The sequence below is a fragment of the Patagioenas fasciata genome, chromosome 3 (assembly GCF_037038585.1).
Source record: "Patagioenas fasciata isolate bPatFas1 chromosome 3, bPatFas1.hap1, whole genome shotgun sequence".
In the NCBI taxonomy this organism is placed as follows: Eukaryota; Metazoa; Chordata; class Aves; order Columbiformes; family Columbidae; genus Patagioenas; species Patagioenas fasciata.
This window is the reverse complement of record NC_092522.1, coordinates 19,233,229-19,256,488: the sequence shown is the minus strand read 5'-3', so window position 1 is coordinate 19,256,488 and position 23,260 is coordinate 19,233,229. Positions and strand designations below refer to the sequence as shown.

Here is a 23,260-nt window from a genome sequence, read left to right as displayed (position 1 = left end):
CTGTACTCCTGTACACAGAAACAGAGTCTACTACTGGTCCATTTTGGAAGGAAAAAAAAAAGGAACATGTAAAGATCTAAATATTATACACAAAGGTTTTATTTTGAAGAAGACACGGTAAAGCTAACAGCCAGCTCACCCAAACATTTTTAATTCAAAACACTCACCTAACAAAGGAGTTTCTTCTGTTTATCTCCTTTTGTGAAGACGCAGAAGTGGTGCTTAGACTGCGTCTAAAACCTAAGTGGAAAGGTTAAAAAGCAGTGTAGTACATTTTTATAATATCTTTATGAACTCATATTCTTTGTGGGTTTTTTTATATTCCTTCTTCTACATTTGATACACATTCTCTCCTCCAATTTGGAACTTAAGTGATGAAACTTCTCATGAAATTAAGTGCCCGTTACATTTTCAAATGTTCAGAGAGCACAGAAATGAAATTAAACAAATGGGACAAGGGTAATTTGCAGCAGTCTTTTCACAAAAAGCTGAGGTAAGGAAAAATAAAAATACTTCAAGTTTCTCACAGGAGTTTCAGTAACTGCATATAGATCCCTCCCCACACTTCATCAATCTCAGTTTAGATTAAGGAGAGTTTCAATTTATGGTTAACTCTGATTAGAATGCAATACGGTGATAAGGGAAGAGTGGCAACAGTCTTAACTCTGACAATTATTTCTGCCAGTTCAGGGTTAATAACAACGGCAGTACTCCACAGTTCCTTTCACTGGCTACATTCTTAGGAAGGGAGCAGCCAGACTATTGGCTGGCATTTGAGTTCCTTGAAAACCCGTTGTGCTTTTGGAGAAGGGGGCTTTGTGCTGTGGGTTCTGGTTGTAGGACGGTCACCTGCCCAACCCAAGTCACTGCATCTTACGCTCCTACCTGGAAAAGTGTGATTTAGTTTACTCGATGAGGTCTCTGTGAGTGAATCCAAAGAACCTGTTAGTCTGAAAAGCAAGAACATAATGAAGAATTCATTGCAACTCAACTCTGAACTGCTGGAGTCCTTTTTGTCAAAGTTCTCATTCCTTCTCTTCTCCATCCAACTCCAGGAGACACTAAACTTTCAGTTGTAATCAGGCTGCTATGTAAGAGGTGCCTGGAGCAAACTCATTTCTTCGAGTTACTTGCCTTTTATTCAGCAAGAAAGCATGTATAATTTTGAGGCAAGGTCTTTAAGTTTGGTGGAGGATATTCAGGGATAGAAAAGCAAGAACATGTCTGGCAGAATGATGAGATACAAATGCAGGAGGAAAAAGCATGGTATTCCTCAAATGTTCTTCCTGAAACCTCACAAAGAGACTACGAAGTGGTGGATGCTTAGTGCAGTTATCTGGAATGAGAACAGCATTTCCATTCATGTCCAAGGCAACCTCCTTTTATAACCAAATTCAGCTTAATGCATCAGGATTGGGTTATGGAACTAAGATTTAATGAACACAGAATGTATCAGAAATGGAGGCCCTGGATTGAAAATACCTGAACAGGTTGCAAGAGAAATAGGGAGCTGCATTTCTAATCTGCTTTAAAAAAGCTGATCTAAAACCTACTAGTTTTTTAATGGATGCTATAAACTTTCATCAACAGAAGAAAACATTTGTTTCTTCCATTTCTGCTACAAAATGTTTCTCACTGGAAACGTATTAAGAAAGCGTTTGGCGACACAAACATTACAACAGCGTCAGTGCTTACCTCTGCACACGAGATGGTGGTGCAAATATACCATATCTGGGAAGACAACTGAAGTACTGAACGCCTCCAACAGAACCATCGTTCTTCCCGTGAGGCTTGTCCAACTCAATTCCGCACCAGAATCCTACATTTCAAAACAGTAAAACCACAGTATTTCGAACAAAACACCACGGGCTTTTCTTCATCTAGATAGCTGGTGCTGTTGGCATTTATCCACATCAAGGAAAATGGTTTCTAGTTAGAAATTAAGAGTTGTAATATATATATTTATTATTATTATCATCTATGTAACTATGCAAAAACGCATATCATAACCTAAAGAGAATTATCTCTGCATTTTTGTTTGCTTTCAAGAAAATTATTGACATTTGATTTAATGCAGAAAAGGTAAACCCCTTGATATACGTACTAAAGGCAAACAGAATGTTGCTGAATGTAACAGTGGCCATTTGACAAAAAAGGAGACGAGAACAAAGAGCAGCAGTGGTTCAGGTTTTCCTCTCCAATCCTCTGACCACACGGTTTATGCCTCATCTGAGATCATCAACAGTAAAATTAAAGTTTTGATATTAATTCATTCCTTCTCTCCATCTAGCAAGTTTTAATTAACACAAATTGCAAGGCTGGTTGTATGATTTTGGGAGAAGGGTGTAAGAACCAGACCTGGCCAGCAATTCATCTCGTACAGAACACTGAGCAGGCATCAAGATGGTAATAAGCTTGATCATTCATAACCTGTGATAAATGTGAGCTAATTATGTAAAGGTGCTAAATTTCATACTCCATTAGCAGTCCTTATGCTATCCATCCCCAAAAGACTCAAAATTTAATTCAAGTCACTTGGTACTAAGGCACTGGATAAAATGGTAATTGTAATTAGCAGCCCAAGAAACGCAGGGCTGACAGCTTATCAATTAGAAGGGCTCAGAATGTCAGGTGTTGTTCCCTTCCTGTTTTCCAAATGAAATAAAGACCTGCATTGCAGTAAAAAGAAATTAAATTTAGGTAACTTCCAGAGCTTTGATCCACATTAAAATTGAAATACTTAAAAATGCATCTGTTACATTTGCTATAAATTTCTGGTTTTGCAAATGGTGAAGACTTGTGATCTTTCCATCCTCACTTCTTACAGTACCATGTTTTTCTAGGAAAAAAAAAAAAAATAATTTCTTAACTTGGAGGGAGAGGGAGGAGACTCACATTGTCCAACAGCTTTCTGATTTTACGCTTATTACAGTAAATTTGGAAAAGCAATCCTTTTCTCATTGTTTACTTTTTAAGTAACAACACGAAGGTAAGAATGATCACATGGAAGTGTAGAATCAGTTAACTGCAATATCTTAAGCAAAGACTTGCCTACAATGAAACTGGGGAAAGGGGCAAGAATGAAAAAAGTATGTAGTTTGTACCACAATCTCACATTCTGTCATTCTAACTTTTTCTTCTTTTGTTTTAAATATTGATGCCACAAAGTGTCAAGACAGAGTATTGCCGCTCACGTATCAATCAAATGACCCTCATTTAAACTAGGCACTTACACCAATACCAACTGGTTTTGCATTACTCTTGCAAGATTTTAGATAAGGACTTAAAGAACATGGACTTCAGTTGGAAAAAATTAGTATTCATAAATCAGTTTCCATAATTCAGAATAATGCAATTCCATCTGAAAACACCTGCTTTCACTGCAGTGTGGTTTTTAGCAAGGGTAAGGGAGGGAGGAACTGAAAGGGAGAAGGATGAGAGAATGGCAGTTTGGGGCTTTTTGAGATGCTCGTAACTGCTCATCTGTCTGACCTAAACACTTCTTAGTTAAGATTTAAACGTTCACAATTACCCTCTTAAAGATGCTAAAATGATAAGGATGAGACATGTATAAGACATGGTATGAGCACCAGTATTGCAAGAGAGGAGCTGTCTCAAAAAGACTTACTACAATAAGTAAGGAGTAAAGGCATGTGTTTTCAATAAACTATATACCACTTCGGAGCCTAAACTGAGGATTTTCAGAAAGCTTTGTAACAATACCTACAATTTCAACATCAAAATATTTCTCCTGATTAAGATAAGTTAGTGGACAAGTAAAAAGTCATATTTAAAACCATTATTTTTCCTGGCAGTTACATTAAGTTAAAAAAAAAAAATCAATTAAATTTAGGAAAGAGGAAGGAAGAACTTTGAAACAACACAGTAAATTTAGATATTTGTTTTGGAGGGAGTGAGGAAAAAGATGGAGTTCTCTTAATGTTCACGTGCTCACATATAGGTTATTCCATATTGATTCTACAACATACGCGAAGACTATTGCAAATACCTGGTGCAAATTTTGTCATCCCACAAAATCTAACAATGCCTGTTCTCTGTCCAACCACCAGCACTCTGTCTCCAACCTGAATTTCTCCTTCATCAAAACGATTTTTTCTTGTAGCAAGAGAACTATACAACCCTGTTCAACAGAAGAACAAGATCTGCAATTAGTGACATTATATCTTTAAAATTTTAAAAATACTTACATAGTGAGCCAAAGGATTAGTAAACAGTATCTATCTTTAATGTAGTGTACCTTTAACCCATGGCAACATACCGCAAATTTTGCTTAGACAAGGAATTGCTTTGCTTCCTCATGAACTGTGGACTACAGCCTTTTCTCTGCAGTTGAAAGGCACAGTGACCAGCTATAAAAACATTTTTTCCTCTTGAATGTGTGCTAAAACCTTTTTTTGAGTTGCCCAACTCAAGTTTATGGTTAAACTACCTCCCAGGTGTCTTTCCTGAACTATCTCAGATTCTGAAACAGCAGAAGTAGTTCTACATAAGTATTCACTACAGCAGTAAACTCCCACCTGTCAAAATACACCTCAGTAAAACAGACCATACCAGCACTAATTTTAGATGAGGCAGAAGAGACTCTAGTCACTGCTTTTTTATTGCTGCTAGTTGCATTTCACTTCTTGGAGTAATTCTGTTTGCCTTCCAAGGAGGTAGTAGAAGAGGAAGAGCTGCTGTACCCAGGAAAACCTAAAAGACAGAAGTGGAAATAGTCCTTCAGAGATCATTTTTGGAAAAGGACAGATGAAGCAGAAGGGAAAGCTTCTGTATGAAGGACGTTATCTGTTCTCTGTGGTGGGCAGAATACAGACTAAAGAGCCAAAACTAGAAGTTGTTAAGCAGCACTTACACAAACACCTGTCAGGAATGAGACAGGTGCACCTCACCCAGCCTCAGGAATACGGTGATAGCTGAGTGCTGGAAGAGGTCTCCAAAAGCCCATTCTTTTTCACTCTGCAAAAGTTCTAAATAGTCCCAAGCAAATTTATTAAAATATGGGAGCCTTACTAATAAGAGATCACACCACCACACTTTCAGCATCCAGCCTATTAAAGATTTGATGAGAAGTAGAAGGAAGGTGATATTATGTGAGTGAATTATTGTCTGGATTAAAGCCTACTATATTCCATTACATACTGTATTAATATTAAAAACTGTACTCTAAAGTAAGAATGGGAAATAAATCACTTTTATCTGCATTTGCAAACCCTGATGTCTAAACTGTCTGATAAGATTTATGTTCAGCTTTCCTCCTTCCTTTTCAAGGCTCTCCCCAGTTCCTCCCTTTCCTACCCTCAGGAAGGCATGCCTAGGCCTCAGTTTCTCAATGTGAAAAATTTAGATAGTATTGGATAAAAGTTACTCCTGGGGAGATCTTGATGGGACACAAGAGGGAAATTTTTCACTATGAGAACAATCAGCCTTTGCAATAATTTCCCCAGGCAAGCAGTGGATTCCCCAACACCAGACACTTCTAAGTTGCCGCTGGACAGGGTGCTGAGCCATCTTTTCTAGACAGTATTTTTGCCAAGAAAGCTGGGACCAGATGACCCTTGTGGTCCCTTCCAACCTGGTAGTCTATGATTCTATGGCTTATAGAGGTTTTCAGCATTCTGAGAGGCTTAATACTTTAGGTTTCACAAAGCAAAAGAGTTAACATGTTCAATTTTTTAATCCTTCAGTTTGGCAAAACAGTAAAGAACTGCAGAACAGTAAATTCAGTGGGTCAAAGCAAAAGCTTAGGTACTTGGAGATATCAATCTAAAGACTGAGATATTGGCTGCAGCTGTCCTACAATGAAGAAAATGCAAATTACTAAATGATTGGTGACTAAACAGGCAACCTTCAAGTCAAAGGTATTATATAAATATTCACCTGCGTTTGTGAACACATACTGCAAGTCCATATTTAAAAGTCAGTCCAGTAATGGATTCACTGGAGGTCAGACCATCACCAAGCACTTTTACATGAGTGTAACAAAAGCTGCTGAAACTAAACCAGCCATTGAGATGCTTAATTTTGTAGGAAATCATGGGGCAGGAGAAGGAAGAACAAAAGGGACTTCAGCAGGTCTTACAATCTACTTCTCTTCATCAGGCAAAACACCTGTTTGTTAGCTCACTCCTGAGAAGCGAGTGTTTGACCTGTTCTTAAAAATCTCCCATCAGGGCGATCTCAGGACTTGTCAGCAATATATTTCACCACATCATTATCTACACTGTTCAAGGGATTTTTTTTCCCCCCTAATATAAAGGCCTAAATTACCACAGTTTTAGCTCAAGATTTCTTACTCTTGTTACACATGTTGTTAATCACACAATCACAATTCCAACAGTCTCTACTCCTAAGTCATGTTTTATATCTCCAGTTACTGTGGTGGCTTCTCTGAATTCTCTCCAGATGACTCGCATCTTTTTGAAATGTGGTATTTAAAGCTAGATCTGTATCCTAGCAGAGACCTTACCTGTGCCAAGTGAAGCATCCAGGTCACTTTGCATTACCTCATGGCTGACAGCCCATCGCAGTGTGCTTCCCCTTTTGCAACGGGACAGCATAGATGACTCTCGTTTACCCTGTAATCCTCAGTATCTCCAGGTCCTTTTATGCAGAATTATTACTGGGCATATCATTTCCAGGGTGTATTTATAGAGTTGACTGTTTCAGCCTTGCTCCAGAACTTTGTAGTTGGCCTTACTCCTCTCCATCTTTTTCCCTCCCCACCATCCCCCCAAGAGTTTTTCCAATTTGTCAAGGGTTTCTGGGGAGTTTGTTTAAAAACAAACAAACAAACACCACACAACAGAGTCAGCACAAACTCCAGGAAAACCCCAAGCTGAACTACTTTCTAAGTTGGATTTTTCTAAAGGTTCTGCACCTGCTTTATAGCAGTATCAGCTAAACCACTAAATCACAAAATGAGGCTTCACATCACTTACAGCCTGTGAAGCCTTTGGAGTCCTATTAATTGCAGATATCATATATCCATCAAACACAGACACTATCCTGCCAATTATTTTCATCGCATGACCAGAACCTGAAGACCAAGCCATTAAGCGCCCTCCATGAACAAAATGTTGGAAACCTCTGTCTACACAAGTTTTCTAGCTCACCTCTGAAAAAGTACCTGATTGGACAGTACTTAAATACCTTACACTAGCCTCTTGCCCAAGTCTCTTCCTTACAACTGCTCACTGACAGAGGATATAAAAAGATGCTTTTCTTCAAAGAAGGTATACTGAAATTCACACTTCAAGTTATTCAAAGAAATATTGCTTTTACCAACATTCATAGTATGATTCTAAAGAGAAAACCTCAAAGGAAACCGGATTGTTACAATTCGTTAAAGACAGCCCTGAAAGCGACGTCCCTTTATGTTTTCATTTGGCAAACAACATACTGATGCAATAGAAGTCACTATCCCATTCTGAAACTAGATAATTGCAGAGGATGATTTGTATGTAAAAGGAACTTTTGAAAATGCTAGAGTTTCATTTTTCATATTTGAAGTTCGTTATTATGAGGCTTCCATGATACAATGCCAAGACTGTTAAGTACTGTTAGATGACAACACTTTATAATACAAGTGTGAACATACAGATACAGGAGAGAAAAAAAATTCCAACAGAAGATGTGCACGACTCTTCATTAAAATCTAGGCAGTAACGACACAGGGCAAAAGGTCTCCTCCCCTCAGAAACCCTAGAAGGTAACTCTGCAGATCCTCTGGAAAATCATTCACTACGAGACACCTTTCAGCTCTAAGGGCTTGTCAATATTCTTGGCCACACATATGGACCAAAGCTGTTATCAAACCAACACAGAACGCCAGCCAAACACCCACACAAATTACTCTTGCTCCTGGGAAAATAAATGTGTACAGCGTGCTTGGGACTTGAATACAGACAGGCAGGGAAACTCTTTCCTATAGATAAAGGACTTTTTCAGAGGTATGGCAGTAATAATACTTCCTCTGGTCTACTCAAAATTTTTCTCAAGATGTTAAAAAAGTTTTAAAAATTTCATTACCGTCTTTTGCAGGTACAGCTTTGCCCCTTTTAGGAGTCATAAAGTTGGTTTCAGAAGCACTGTCTTTTTTTGGCATATTTAATCCTATAAAAAATAATATATACAATTAAATATATACATCCTAACAATGAAAAATAATTTTACAGGTAAGTCATACACAACAAACATTTGACAGATCTGCAGATGAGCGGATGCATGGATAAAACAGACAGAACCGTACAATTTCTTAGACTCTTGATAAATGGGTAAGACAAGACTGCAAAATTGTTCTGATGGATAAGCACAAATGTTTAAACCCCTTAACACATTAAACCAGTGCAAACTATCTTGACCAACAATAAACAAATTATCTGAAAATTATTAATGTTTATATTGAAGGAGCTTTACTTAAATTTTTGAAACATTTATATTTATTATATATGCAACATACACTTTCATAGTACTTAAGGTATACTATTCACTAGGATTAATTTCGCAATTTCTGCATTAAAGATTATGCATAAAAGTTTAGAGATCAAATCTTCAGGCTGTCTACAAATACTGAAGTATGGCAATAGCATCTCTTAGAGCAGAAATGTTGTGATATGCATGTGAACTAGTATTGCCACAAAGTTATAATTTGTGAACAGTCATTTTGCATTTCTGACAGTTTCCTACCCTAACTCAATGAAGAACAAGCTTATCTATGATGAATCCTCTCCCATCATGAAAGAAAAATCGTATCTTTTTTATGTAACTATTTCTCTCAGCTTAATTCAGCTACAGGGAGTGAAGTAGTTCACAAATCTATTATATTTTCAAAAATTGTATAGTTTAGCCATTAAGGCATCAGAGCTAAAAACTAGTGTTTGTGACAGATAACATATTTCTCAATTTGATCACAATAATCCTTTTTCTAAAAACATGAAAAAGACCTATTATCATCAATTTGATGGATTGTTCAAATCCAGTAGAAACAAATCGAATTTGAAAATCATATACAGTATTATATTTTACTTTGTAGATATGATTATAAGCTGAAAAAAGCGTATTATTTTTTCTTGGATCATTGCAAACCAGTGTATCGCAGGGATGAAGTTTAAGAGAAATAAATGTAATATGGAGATGGATGTAAACGCTGCAAAACAAAGTTCTGCCTCTGCAGCCTTATCCTCCCACTCCAGCCTGTGGATCAGCCAGGCACATTAAATGCTAATGGAAATTTCAACACAAGAACATCTTATAAACAGCAGCTTCCAGATGACTGTTAGTGGGTGTAACTCTGCTGGGCAGATGATGCATAACTCACTGATTTTTTACCTAAAGCAAGCATCAAATGTTTAAAATTTACAAAGACACAAACGCACCTTTGTGACAGAAACTGCCCGGAACACGCTGTCTGTGACAAAGGAAACAGTGCTGCTTTCCATTTTAGATTAGTGAGTTACAATCAGTTCACAATAAACTGAATCAACCATTGAAAAATACTAAATAGAAAAGTCAGCTCAGATCCGCTCCTCATTTTTCTGAGAAGCTTTTTATGCAGGATATCCATTCATAAATAGCTTAAATCTTGTGCTAAATGTAAATACACATAATTAGGGCTTGCTTCCCCCTCAATCTATGTAGGGAAGAGTTACACAAGTCATCCAAAATGCTGCCAAAACCCATCTTTTCTACCAGCCTGGCACATTCTCTCTGTGCCCTGCATATCACTGGTAAAGAGCAGAGTGTTTTAGGGTGCTTGAGTAAATTCCATGAGAATGTGTGCATATCTTCCATCCCTTAGCATGTCACCTAAACAGGGTTTGGAAGGGAAAAGAAATGCTAATGTAATATGCTTAATGGCATCATCATGTAACCAGCCAGACATGGGGCCAGGCTATGCATGGTGGGCACTGTACAGAGCAGGAAAGAGCCTGAACTCCAAACACCTGGGAACCTAAACAGGTGAGAAAAGATGCAGCATTCTTCCTTCACAAGAAGAGAATTCAGAAGGATTGAATAATTTGAATTAACTACTAAAAGACTAAACCAGAGACTGAGCCTAGAACTCCAATGAGTAGACCAAAGCCTTATTACAAGGACATCTTTCTCTTCTAATTCCCCTCTGGTCTTACTCAGATAAATTAATTAGCAGATAAAATGCAATCCGTTAAATAGTTCCCTGACCATTTTGCCAGAAAATAAACTACATTTCTTCAATTTCTATACATAAAATTGTCATAGATTAGTTTCTAGATTTTCACTGATTTCAGTGAGAAGTTTCAAATGACCCAGGATGATCTTAATAAATGAAATCACATTAAGTTTAGACATTTAACTAATATCACAGTCAATCAAAAATTAACTTTAAAGGCTTGAGAATAAACGTTGAACTTTTTTTTAACAGACTATAAAGTCTAGTCTATAAAGACTAGAACTTCTTATAGTACATCAGACCACTATAATCACTAAGCGACTACACACCATCTCCTTCCAGTGCCGGTTTAAAGGCTAGTGAATGAGAACACATAGCTAATGAATATCAACTTCTCATCCCAAGTGATGAACTAAAAACAAACAAGTATTTTAATATCAAAATTTATAAGATTGGTGGTAATTCTTGAACATTAGTATCCTTCTATCCTGTCTCAACACACAAGTAAATACCCACCAGAGTTCACTTTGGAAGTTATGTGCGTCACGTCTATTTTCTTGGATTTGACCAAAGGTGAAGACCGCGTGGAAGAACTTCGTAAAGAGCTTTTTTTGCGATCGGAAGCTTTGCTTATTTTAGAAAGAGGTGCAAAGATACCTGGAGAGAAAATCGGATGTGCCAAAAAAAAAATCAGGAGTAAAAATAATGTAACAAAACTTTCCAGCTACTATCTCTTACACCATTAAGTTTGGGTTTTGTTCAGCTTGTTATGCTGCTGAAGCACTTGCAGGGTAGGAAGAACTACCTCAAAGGAACAGTGAAACCAAGAGACTTATCAAGAAACTTGAACAGAGTAATTCAGGAAGGCAGTAAAACTATCGATTAGAATCTCCTTTTTGTCCTAATAGTAACATTCAGTCTCCACTGTTACAAAATGCAAGACTTTGTATATCTGTGAAATACCAATTGAAATACCTCAAACTGGAGGTTAGAAAGCTGTTAGAAAACAGCTACAAGTGTGAGCCTCTTAAATTAAAAGGAAGACAAAACAGGTAAAGAAACATGGGCCATTACTGTTACAACACAAACAAATAGCGTCAACAATACAGATGGGAAAACAAGAAAGACTATTACCTTACACTTTCAAAGAAGTAACAGGAAATTTTGACTAGTTGGTTGTTTGAGTCGTTTTGCAAATAGTTGCAGCTAAAAAACTACACGCAGCTAAAAGAATCAATAAAACAAACAAAGCAAGCACTACAAAGAAGAAAAGAAACACAATCCATTATCTGTATTTATTCTCTCATATCTTCCAATACTTTTTTTAAATTCAGGTTTCAAAATAATTTAAAGAAAAATATTGAAGGTCATACCGCGTTTCGGTGCACACTTGAAGTATTGGACTTTTCCAACGCTTCCATTGTTCTTTCCTTCTGGTTCATCCAGCTCCACGCCAGCCCACTGGCCACTGGCAAATTCTGTTGTGCCACAAAATCTTAATGTACCAACCTAAAGCAAAAGCATCAACATAGAATGACTTTGCTAAAAACTTATTGTCCACGAGGACATAGTCTAGACTACAAAGAAGAAAGCAAGTCACCACCAAGCTTTCAACCAGAACAGAGAAACGCAAACATAACAATCTCCCTTGATTATTGACATTCCTATCTTTGGATGCCAGCCACTGCATGTTCCAAAACGCATTAGTTTTTCTGCATATATTTTTGTATCAAACAAATGCAGAGGTTATTGACAGATCTCATAACAGGCAACAATGAGACACCACTACTGTACAATACAGCTCCAAGTCAGTAAGATACAGCAGTATATGTCTAACTAGAAGTTTTACTTCCAGTGCCTTCCACGACAATAGTTCCAGAATCACAACTGGGTGTCTTGCTGAACTGGACATTCCATGGAAATACTAGATTAAAAACTCCATAAATATATATTTGTGTGTATAAATATAAACACATATGTATTCTTATATATATTGCAAAGGTTAAAGGGTAAACTTCAGAGCATACTTAATTTTTTTCTTTGGAAAACATTCAAAAATCTTTTATTCCATCTGTATGATGGAAAAAAATTTAAAAAGGCAGGAAATGTTCTAACATTTTTTGCTGTTGCAATATATACTATATAGACTCTGAACAGATAAGTATATCAAGAATATCAAGACAGACCAGTCCTGCCAGTGGGCCTCAGTCTCCACAAATATGCATTATAAGCTCACACACTTCATCCAAACGGAGGAGGAATAACTAACAGAGGTGCATTTAGCACAGATTTAAATTCATTTTTATATTTGATTTTTAAATTAGTATTAGTAATAAAAACCTTTGATCTTTCAGTTGCTCAGTTTTCATTTACCTCATGTGACCTTAATACTATTAGTTCACTTTTACCATGACTGCACTGTCCAATCCACCCTCAGATATTACAAAGACAGAAACCCTTTATTTTCTTTACTACAAAAACTTCCAGTTACTCTTTCTTAATGTTCTGTAAAGAAATAAACGTGATCCGGACCCTATTCTTCTTTTACTCTGAAGGTCTCTTTTAAACTTGATTGTTATAGGCAAGTACATCACACTAATCTAGACCTAGATGTTTTCAGGCCCAAGTACAAGCACAGATCAAATTCAGCCAGAGGAAGCCTGGCCAAGCGGCCCAACAGATTCCTCTACTCTCCAGGCACCAGCCAAAGGGCACGTACTGGGCAGAGGAACAAGAGCAGCAGGCATCTGAAACAGGAGATGGAGTTGGCAAAGCTGACGCTCCAATTTTGCACAAGCCCTAGGACTTGTGCAAGCAAGGAGCAAAGGATATCTCGCACAGGAGAAACGGGCCAGGAACAGGAGGAAGTTTTCTCCCAGCTGTTAGTTTCCCTGCACTTGCATTTTCATTGAATGTCGGTTTGATAAGATATAATCTAGCAACAGCAGGAGCCTGTGAAGCTGAAGGGACCTCAAATCACATACACAAACACGTGCTTACACAGCTTCCTACCCTGTAAGACAACTAGAATGACAGGCACAGTAGGAATCGAGAGAGGAATCCATTTTCCCTCTGGCATCTGCTGTGCATGGCTTTCAAGCTTCATTACAGCTGATACGTTAGGAGACTGCAGAAGCAGGAATGAGCACAGGAATCCGTAAATATTGCTCGTAAAAATACTGCCATCCCAGCGCCCTCATCCCCGCTCCTGTATTCTGGAAATGAGAACTGATCCAAGAGGACATCAAGAATCGGGCACCATTTTCATCATCCTGTTCACACTTTTGCTCTACCCTGCATTTGTGAGTATAAAAGGGGAGGGGAAGACAGGGCTGAGATCCACATATTCATTTGGACAAATGGAGAAAGGGAGTGGGAAACAATGTGGGAGTAATGCAGAACCACTCCTCACATACAAAGACAGGAAGAGAGGAAAGCAGAGGTGGAAAAGGAAGACCAAAAAGCACAATCATAGTTTTGGTTCCCTTAAAAAAACTGGAAAGCCCTGCTGGCCTTTGCCAACAGAAAAACAGCCTCCAACAACTTCTTAAAACCACTGCCTTTAAAGAATAAGCGCCTTCCTGTATGTACTTCAGTTAGAATGCATTCTGCATAGTTACTGATTCCTTTACTTTTCCTTACCCAGTTTCAAGAACACACCAAATGACAATACAGAACGGAAGCTGCTTCGTGCTCTCGGTGTGGTTCACTGTAGAACACTTCAGTTGTGACAATTACAAATCTGAAGTTAGGCTAGAAAACTTATTAAAGCTACTCAAACAAATTTTGCTCACAAATGCCTTCCGTATTTACCAGAAAAATATTTGAAATCTTCAAAAGAGTTCTGGCATTCCTAATTCATTTCAGAGCCCTTGCCATCAGAACAAATAAAAGGTGTGACTACTAACTGCAATATCAATGTTGCATTTTGCAAATACATTTTTTAAAATGTGTCTAGCAAAGTAGCTTCTTAAAAGCTATTCACATTGGAGCTGTACCAGAATTAGCTACATTCTTACACTTGCACAGAATCACGTATTATAACAACGCTGTTGGCACAGCATTGCTTCAAAGATTTTAGCTGCATTGCACCAGTGAAATTGGGTTACTACAGCAGAAGCAGAATCAAAGTTTTCTTTTACTGCCTTCTGGAAACTATCAGGGGTAATTCACAAATGCATACTCAGAACTGAAAGCTGGGTAACACACAAAGTAATCTGTAAATTTTACCATCATTTTGATGTGACACCAAAAATGTTAATAAAATCTGAGCCACATTGATGTACTACAGGAGAACTGTTAAAAAAATGTTTACAGATACAAAATGCAGTCTGTGCCCTTCAAAACAGCTTTTCATAGTAGTGACTGTAACAAATAACTGTTCAGCTTATTACTATCTGTAACTAGATGCTTACTGCCATACAGAGTTCATACCTTCCATAAAGTATTTTACACCCTCAAATTTGAGGTATGTCTCCAAAGGGGTAAATAAATTGACTGTCTAGAAATCGTGAAGGTAGTATCAGGCTGGTTATCATACCTTCTGTCCTGCAATAACAACACGATCTCCCAGTTTCAGACCAAGCGATAAAAGCATGGCCTTGCCAGTGACGTGATCGTAGTTTGGAATCATGGCTTTTGAAATGTCACATGAGAGAGGCACTGCATCCAGCAATATCTGCTTGATTTCTTTTGCGCTGGCTGCTGCATCTGCCATTTCCAGGGGCATATCCACTGGATCAGGCACCACATCCGCTGGAATCTGCCCTTTGTCATTCTGTAGAAACATAACATAGCATAGGACTTTGTTTTGTGACAAAGATACACCTGGTTAGCAAAACTATAGTAGCTTATGAAGTTCATTAGATATTTGATAATATAAACAGTTATAAAAACATCCACATTTTCACAGAAGGATACCAAAACAGCCTTAGATATACAAACTAGCATTTACAGTGACTTATTTTCAAAAGTGCTAAGTTACCGAAATTTTACTTTAAAGAACATTATTGCTACTCAGAACACATGAAAAGCACACCTGTATGTATACATGTAACTTAACATAGATTTAGAAAAGTAAACAAGAATTCTAGTCTGTAATACCAATACTGTAATGCCAATACTTCCCAAAGAATTTAGTTTTACTCAGTGTATAGCTTATTCCTTGATGAGGCTTATTCCAAGTGTAAGAATTTAATTAATACATATTGCATGCACAGACTATACAAAGTTGATATCTCATATAAATACTTGAATAAAGCTGTTCAGATTTAGACATAGACTATTGTGTCAGAGATGAATGCAGGAGAGAGTCCTTTCCAAACACTTCCCATTCCCAGCAGGCAGTGACTGTGACTCCCCTGTGTCCCAGGTGAGACTGGCCCTTGGCCAGAGCTGCTGGAGTACCAGCTCACCTGGAGACAACTCGAACTCCAGGCCACAGCCAGACTGCAAGTGCAGTGTTGGGCTGCCAGGCTGCTATGATGGCAAGTTCTGCCCGCAATCTCTTCAGCGAAGGCATTAGTAACAGATCTTCACCTATCTGCCAATTTTCACAGTCTGTGGAAACATAATTATCTTGGTCTTCCAAATTTGTCTCAGCTGAGCCCCTGGATTCAGAAATTACCAGAAACCCAATGAGGGAATGACATAGAGTAAGACTCTGTCTGCTTTGCTCCCTTAAAAAACAGACTGAAAGCTCAACCTTCCCTGAGCCCCTATAAATCTCCCTGTCTCATCCTTAGAAAACTATCATCCTTACTCAGCATTTACACTGCTGTCCTCATATGAGCAAGCTCTACACACTGTCTCTGGTCAGAGCTTTATCATGGGATTGAAGAATCAAATACCTATCATTTTCTAAAAATCTACAGTCATTCCATAAGTAAAAGTTCAGCCCCATTCAAGTCACAGTACCTTAAAACCACGATATAGCCAGGTTAAGGTTGAGCTGGCAGCTTGTTTTGAGTTTTTAGTCATCACATGAGCGATTGTTTCAGTCACACCAGTCCTGCAAATCTTTGTGTTACCACAGGGCACGGGACCGAGCACAGGCAAGGCAGCAAAAGTGGGCACCATGGCACCAGACTGGTTTTCTCAAGGGCAGCTTCACCAGCTCAGGCTTGTGCAACTACAAACCAGCACTCCCTGGGACAACAGCCTTTCAAACATACAGCTGCCATGGAATTTGAAACATGTACATGCACTCAATAGTAACGAAACAAAGGAGAAAAACAGCATTTTTAAATTATCTAGATTGAATTATCATGAAGAACTACTGTATGAACAATGATGTTCCAGAAGATTTCATACCATCAGTGATACATAAAATAATGGCTTTTGAATAGCTTTAAAACAACCATGATTTCTCATTTAAAAAAAAAAAAAAAGAAGAAAACGGAGAACTGAAATAATGCCTATGCTAAAAAAAAACAAAACACCAAAAAACAACAACAACAAAAACCCACAACACTAAAAGCCAAGATTTGTGGCTACACACACAGCAGCATTTTATACTATGACTCACGCCAATTATTTGGTTAGTAAGTGAAGCAGTTAATGTTTCTTCATTACCAGTTACTTATGCTAAGACTAAGTCCACTGCTAAGCGATACACTGCGTTTCTGGAAGTCACAGAGTGCACTGCTGTATTTCTGAAAGATCCACCACTGCTGTGACAACCGTTGCAAGACACAAAGGAGTATTAACAAATGAAAGTCCAAGCAACAAACAGAAGAACACCTTGACAGCTATTTGAACTACTGAACTAGACCATGACACAAAGCCAAACTTCAACACAAGAGTATGAGAAAGCATACAAAGTTACAAATAATTTTTCTGAGGCACTATCACTCCATGTAACATACTTTCAGCTAACCAAAACCCCACACAGACTGTTCAGTCTATCCACTTATTCACTTTTTGGTGAATCTACAGCCTAACTCCTTACCCTAAAGGCAGGATTTGCTCCATGTTCCAGCAAGCACTTGACAGCTCCTGTACACAGGTTAAATGCAGCAATATGCAAAGCTGTTCCAAAATCAAAATCACTACAGGTGGCATCCACATCTGCAATTAAACATCACATGTGAGGTATGTAAGTGTTATGTGAACATTTCACTCTACAGATTGTTTGAGAGGACATTAATTTATTACAGTTTATGCTAACATGTATACAGATACCATTAGTTATGTACCAAATGCATATAGGAAGTGATTCTACATAGAATATCAACTTTAACTGCATCTGTTTATTCACACCATGAATCAATCTGGAAGATGAGCATTTCCTTTCATTCATTTTATAATACTGATGACTTAACTGCAAAAATGTTGCTATCAAGATACCCAATCTACTGTGCCAACATTAACAAGTTAGTAAATTTAGGTTTGCATGTAAATTAGTGTTTCAGAAAATATTTCTATTTTATTGTTTCTAGGTATCAAATTTTAAAATGAGAGGCATCTTCATCCAGTTGTTTTCCTTTGTGAGCAGGTAGTGGGGCAAGCAAAAGCTTACTACACCTCTGCTTTACATTGATTTAGTTACTAATGGCCAAGAACAAAGTAAGAGCTAGCAATTTTTATAATTTGTTTTCAAAGAATTGCATTCTGAAAGGTCTTGCACTGATAGTTTGGAAAATAGAGCACTGTATTTGTCTAGAAGATATTTAGCATACTACTTATTTCCATCAATTGTTTCCAATGTATCTTTCAATCTGCTATGAAGTTATTACTGTTCTATAAGATTGAAGTTTTAATGCCTATTTAGTCTTTGGCTCCTCTCCTAAACTATGCAAGAGATGCCAATTTGAGTCAATTATGTATATGACCATTTATTAAAAATGCCAACTGATTTAATACACAACCCAAAAGCCAACAAGTCTTAGACATAATGTTCCAATTTGAAATACTGGTGAGGAACATAAAACTTTCTACCTCAGGGTTGTACAGTCTCCTGGTATTTTCCAGTTACAGTCTCTATCACAAATAGCACTAGCCTTTCTCACAGTGTGATAAAGTATATCCCAACTGTATCAACATCCTTATATAGTTATACTAAATTAATATTTTGAGGGCAAATAAAGCATCAACATATATAGAAGGCAGATAAATACATCTGTGTATATATATGTCAACCTTATACACTAGAAAAGATTGATTCTGAATTTTATAACGATCAAAGGTAAATTTTTAACAGTTTTACAGTTGCACCAGTATGAACACAAACTTAGCTATTTTAAATTTAATTGGCACATGCACAAAAAAGACTGCATTGACATCACAGCTACGTATGCAAATGTACCTTTTACAGATCAAATGTCAAATAACTATTGCCAGTTTAAAACTCAGTAGAAGCTGTGCAGTTGTAAACAACCACTGGAAACTTCCATGTTTGATAAGGCTATCAAAGCATTTTCTGCACACATAGGAGGAACCAGTTTGCAGAGATGCTGATCAGTAACATCAGCTGAGTCAGCAACAGCTGTACATACTCCTATTTTTAAAAGTAACTGATATATAGGTTTATGGGTTTGTTTTTTTCAAATTAGACTACTATGACTTCCTCAGACTTGCAAGCTTCACACTTGGAGTTTGTAAACCCTGTTTTCTTACACCTTTGTTCTATGTCTAAGTTGGCATAGTCCATGTGACAAAAAGAAACACATATATATCAAATGTTATCCAGTAACTATGCCCAAACTATCTATGGAATATTAATATGCAGCAATAGTCTGTCATTAGCAACCCATGCAGGTTACAGTCACTCCATAATGGTACCACACAACATTTCTAATTCTTAAGCTTTTAACAATTTTTCTATTTAAAACCTTTAAAAATCTAAGATCAAATTAGCTCTCTATTCTAACCATCGAGGAGTAAATCTGTATAAAGAATTTAACTGCAGAATGTCATAAAGGACATAGTTTAGCGGTAAATGAAAAGGAAACATCTGTGGTACCAGCTGTTTCACAATGGGTGCCTCAGAGTCAGTACAGCACTGTCTTGAGGAGCTATTTATACATCAACCATTTTTTCTCCAGTTCAGCATGAATCCACCCAAGGCACTTTTGCCTTCTCTGTACATGCTCCCTTCTCTGAAAACTGCCTGATGTAGTATGGAGCTAAGATTATTCTTTCTGTTAATTCAGACCATCCATTGTTTCCATGTCACAGCTAGGGCAAATCATTTTATGCATTTTCTGAGACTTAAAAAAAAAAAAAAAAAAAAAATCATCTGCTGATCCAAGAGTTACCAACAAGCAAAGCATTTAACCAGAGTAGTTTCCTTGGAAATCTGAGCAAATCCCCATCCCTTCTGTAGGCACTGCACAGGAGACGAGAACACCAAATACAAGTGAGGTCTGAAAGAAGAATTAATCTGCTGATGCAAATTATGGAGACCAGACTATTGAAATGTGATGTTGTTTCGTCTTTTGTTACCAACCTGCACATTACCTCCTAAGCACATCACACCAATAACAGCTCTGTTTAACAATTATTTCCATGATGACTCGCAACACGGTAAGCAACCCTTGTGTACTCCAAAAACCTACCACCTTTTCAGAATTTTGAGACAGTCTTTAGCTTCAACTAGTAAAAAAGGGAATTAATCATTTTGCAAAATAGCACAATCAGAAGGATATTCATTGGAACAAAGAAACATTTGTACAATTTTAGTATTAAAATTGCTTACTGGTTTTGATATTTGACAAAAGTAGGAACTAATGGTTCTGGTTCAGAACCATTTCTGTATTTCCATTTGCATTAGTGTAAATAGGACTCCAATTACCAATCCTTTATATTATCATCCTAAAAGTTACCATTTATTTATGCCAAACACTAAAGTCAAACTGTTTCTTACACATGACCTTCTAGATAGCCAAGATGTGGGAAAAATGAGCATGTCAAAGTTGCTTCGGTCACTAGTTTGCCACGTATCATTGCCAAATTCCCACTTCTCCTTTACCCTTCTCCCAGCATTTCAAACATACTCCTCAATGTTTAAGGCATCTTAAAAACTCTAAGAATTCACCAGAATACTTACATCATCGTTTTTCTGCATACATTCTTGTAGTCCTCAACAGCTTAGAATTAACCTGTTTGCTTTCCATTCTATTAGATATTTCTCTATCATCTTTTACAAAGCTCAAGTTTATCAACTTCAAAAAACAGCAATGGAATCAGTGCATTAAACCACAACAAAAAATAATGGTAGGAGAAAATGAACCAATGAAGCTGACTAAAAGAACAAGAAATATTTATATAATATAATGGGTAAACAAACCCCACTCTTAAAGACCACTATCCACCAGCTTAGGCTCAACACAGTAACAAAATACAGACAACTACCTGAAAGAAAAAGGAACAATGCCTACCTTTTGGCTTTGCATTTTTCAAAATAACTCTAATAAGTTCTGGAACATCAAAGTAGGCAGCATAATGCAAGGCATTCATATTTGTCCAGCGGCTGCGTAAACTGCTATCAGCACCCAAATCAATAAGCTGCGTCGCAAATTTTACAGCGGTTTCAACATCACCTACAAAGCAAATTTCATAAAATGTGCATCAGGGATTTATTTAAATGGCATCAAAAATATGCACATGCTTACGTGTAACCATAATGTACATTAAACCCCTAAGGCTCATAGCAGAACACTTACTAGTAGATGTCTTTCTTCTTAAGATTAGGACATAGGAAAGCTTTGCCTTTTATCATGAAGGGCTGAAATGTCTACTATAGTATATAGCAACACTACCTGTTTATCTCTAACGTAAATAACATGTCACCCATCAAAAACAGGGATTTTAGTATCTGATAGAAGAAAAAAAAAATTACACTTCACAATACTGAAGTTTATGTTAACAGACCTGCTGCCCCCAGAAAAGCAAACCTCTGTCAGACCTCACTCAGAAACTTAGTTCAAATTCAGAGAACTGGGTTTCGGTCAACAAAAGAGTAGCACAACATAGAAAAGCTAATCGATGTGTTCAAACAGAATTAAATACACTCTTATTCCAGTACTTACGATCATAATAATGCAAATGAAGTTTATTGTTTTCTTCTGACATGATCAGGGTGAAACAAAAAAAAAAAAAGGAAAGCCAGTCACCTAAATGTTCTGGTTTCACTGACGTAAGAAAACTGTCGATAGCTTAGTTCACAGTTTGCACCTCAGTCTGAAGCAGCCTTTGCTGCATTAAATATATGTTTCTGTTGATAACATTGTTTGCAATACCTATACCACTAACTCAACTTACTCCCAACTGCCACAGCCATAACCACACCACAGTTCTGTATCTTCCTTTCTGATGGCCACTAGAAGGGATAAAACCAATCACTAAAAAAAAATCTACTGCAAGGAAAAATTCAGTAATAGTTGATGGGATTAGCCTTTGTCAGGGTTTTTACATATATAATGATGTTTCTTTACTCACCAATACCATGAGCCCCTGATTTGCAAGTGTAATGCAAAAGAGTCATGTCGGTCAGTCCATCTCTGTCATTCACATTGCAACCCCTTTTAATGATCTGAGAAACAAGTGGAAAACAAACACATTTTAGCTCCAGCATATCACTGACATCAGTATTATTTAGTAAGTTATTTCACATATATGGACTCCTGGATTCATTTCAACAGCTAACAAAAAAGAAGCCTGTCAGAATAGAGTCTAACTGCAGAACTGAGCAACATGCACAAATGTAATAAATAGTATTATGTGGATATCATTAACCTTCATTGTTTACAGAATTTAAAGTTTCTTTATATTATTACTTCTAACATACATTTCACATGCTGAAAAGTTAACTGCTTAACTGAACAATAGGAAAACAACATCATTTATCAAGTCTTTCTGCTTGCTCTTTGGTCTCTCAAAAATTCCTGCCTCCCTCCGCTCCTCCCCCCTACCCCCCCCAAAAAAGCCCCCAGTTATACTATGGCAGGAAGAATCTTTGCCATACTTCCCACCTGGCTAGAAAAGCCTGCAATCCAGAAGAAAAATAGGAAAGTAGGAAGGAATTACTAGAAACAAGACGTCTTCTCAAAGCAGCCTACTGCAGGTTGCAAAAAGATTTCAGATCCTACCTCATTTTGTGCCTTGGAAACATTGCCTTTAAGGTCAGGCCTCACTGTAAGGTCAGACATTGGAGTTTATGATTGCTGCTAAGCATGAAACTGAAACACCAAGGTGAAGGGTGTCTAAATAACTGCTTTGAGAAGAAACATTGTTTCTATATTCCGTGATTCTGTGATTCTACCACCAATCCATATGCACTGATTTTTCACCCAGCATCTTTCCCTTTTCCAAACGAACGCTGACAACATGTGCAATACAAGGCACTGATCAGTAAGTACTTGTTACATGGCAGAAATTGTATCTGCATTTATGATTAGTTCTGCTTCTCCCTGAACTGTTTGTATTTGTTGTCACCATAATACTTTAACACTGAAAGCATTCAAGGATCTCCATTTATACCTCACCTCATTCCCAATAATATCAATGTTCTGCTGGACCTGTGGAACCCATTGCCTTAAGATAGCAAACAGTTCAGAAACTGATGTTTTGGGGTTGAAAAGTATTTCTTGGCATGCTGCATCATTGGGATCAAAGAAGGAAAACTCTGTTAAAAAAAAAAAAAAAAAGGAATCATTATGTACAATCATAAGTTTTAACATGCTTCTAACGTTTCAAACCCAGGGGCAAAGAAGAGCAGAGAGAGTCACTTTACTACAAGTCACAGTGGAAAAATCAGAATATTGAATTAATTTAGAAAACTGTGTTTAGCATCTGGTCTATTTTTTCTTTAATACTAACATTTATCTTGTACTTCTGAAAAAGCTGTGAATCAGCCACCAATACAATGGTACTGCAAGACTGATTTTAAGTTTAGGCAAGGACCAAGAGAGATGTACAATGATTATGCTAATATTCTTCCTTCAAGCTAGCAAAGGACTGCTGGTTCTAATCTGTTGCCTAGCACAGACAAGCCTCTTGATCTCTCAGTGATTATGTGTACATGATTTCTCCATATGCTGCAAAACATGTATTTTCCCCCTTCTTCCATCACAATTTACATAAAGCATACCA

General features: G+C 37.3%; 1 pseudogene; it reads right to left on the bottom strand.

Moving 5' to 3' along the window:
* LOC136099424 (CAP-Gly domain-containing linker protein 4-like) overlaps positions 1-23,260 on the bottom strand; it is a 32,278-nt pseudogene that overhangs the window by 2,342 nt on the left and 6,676 nt on the right.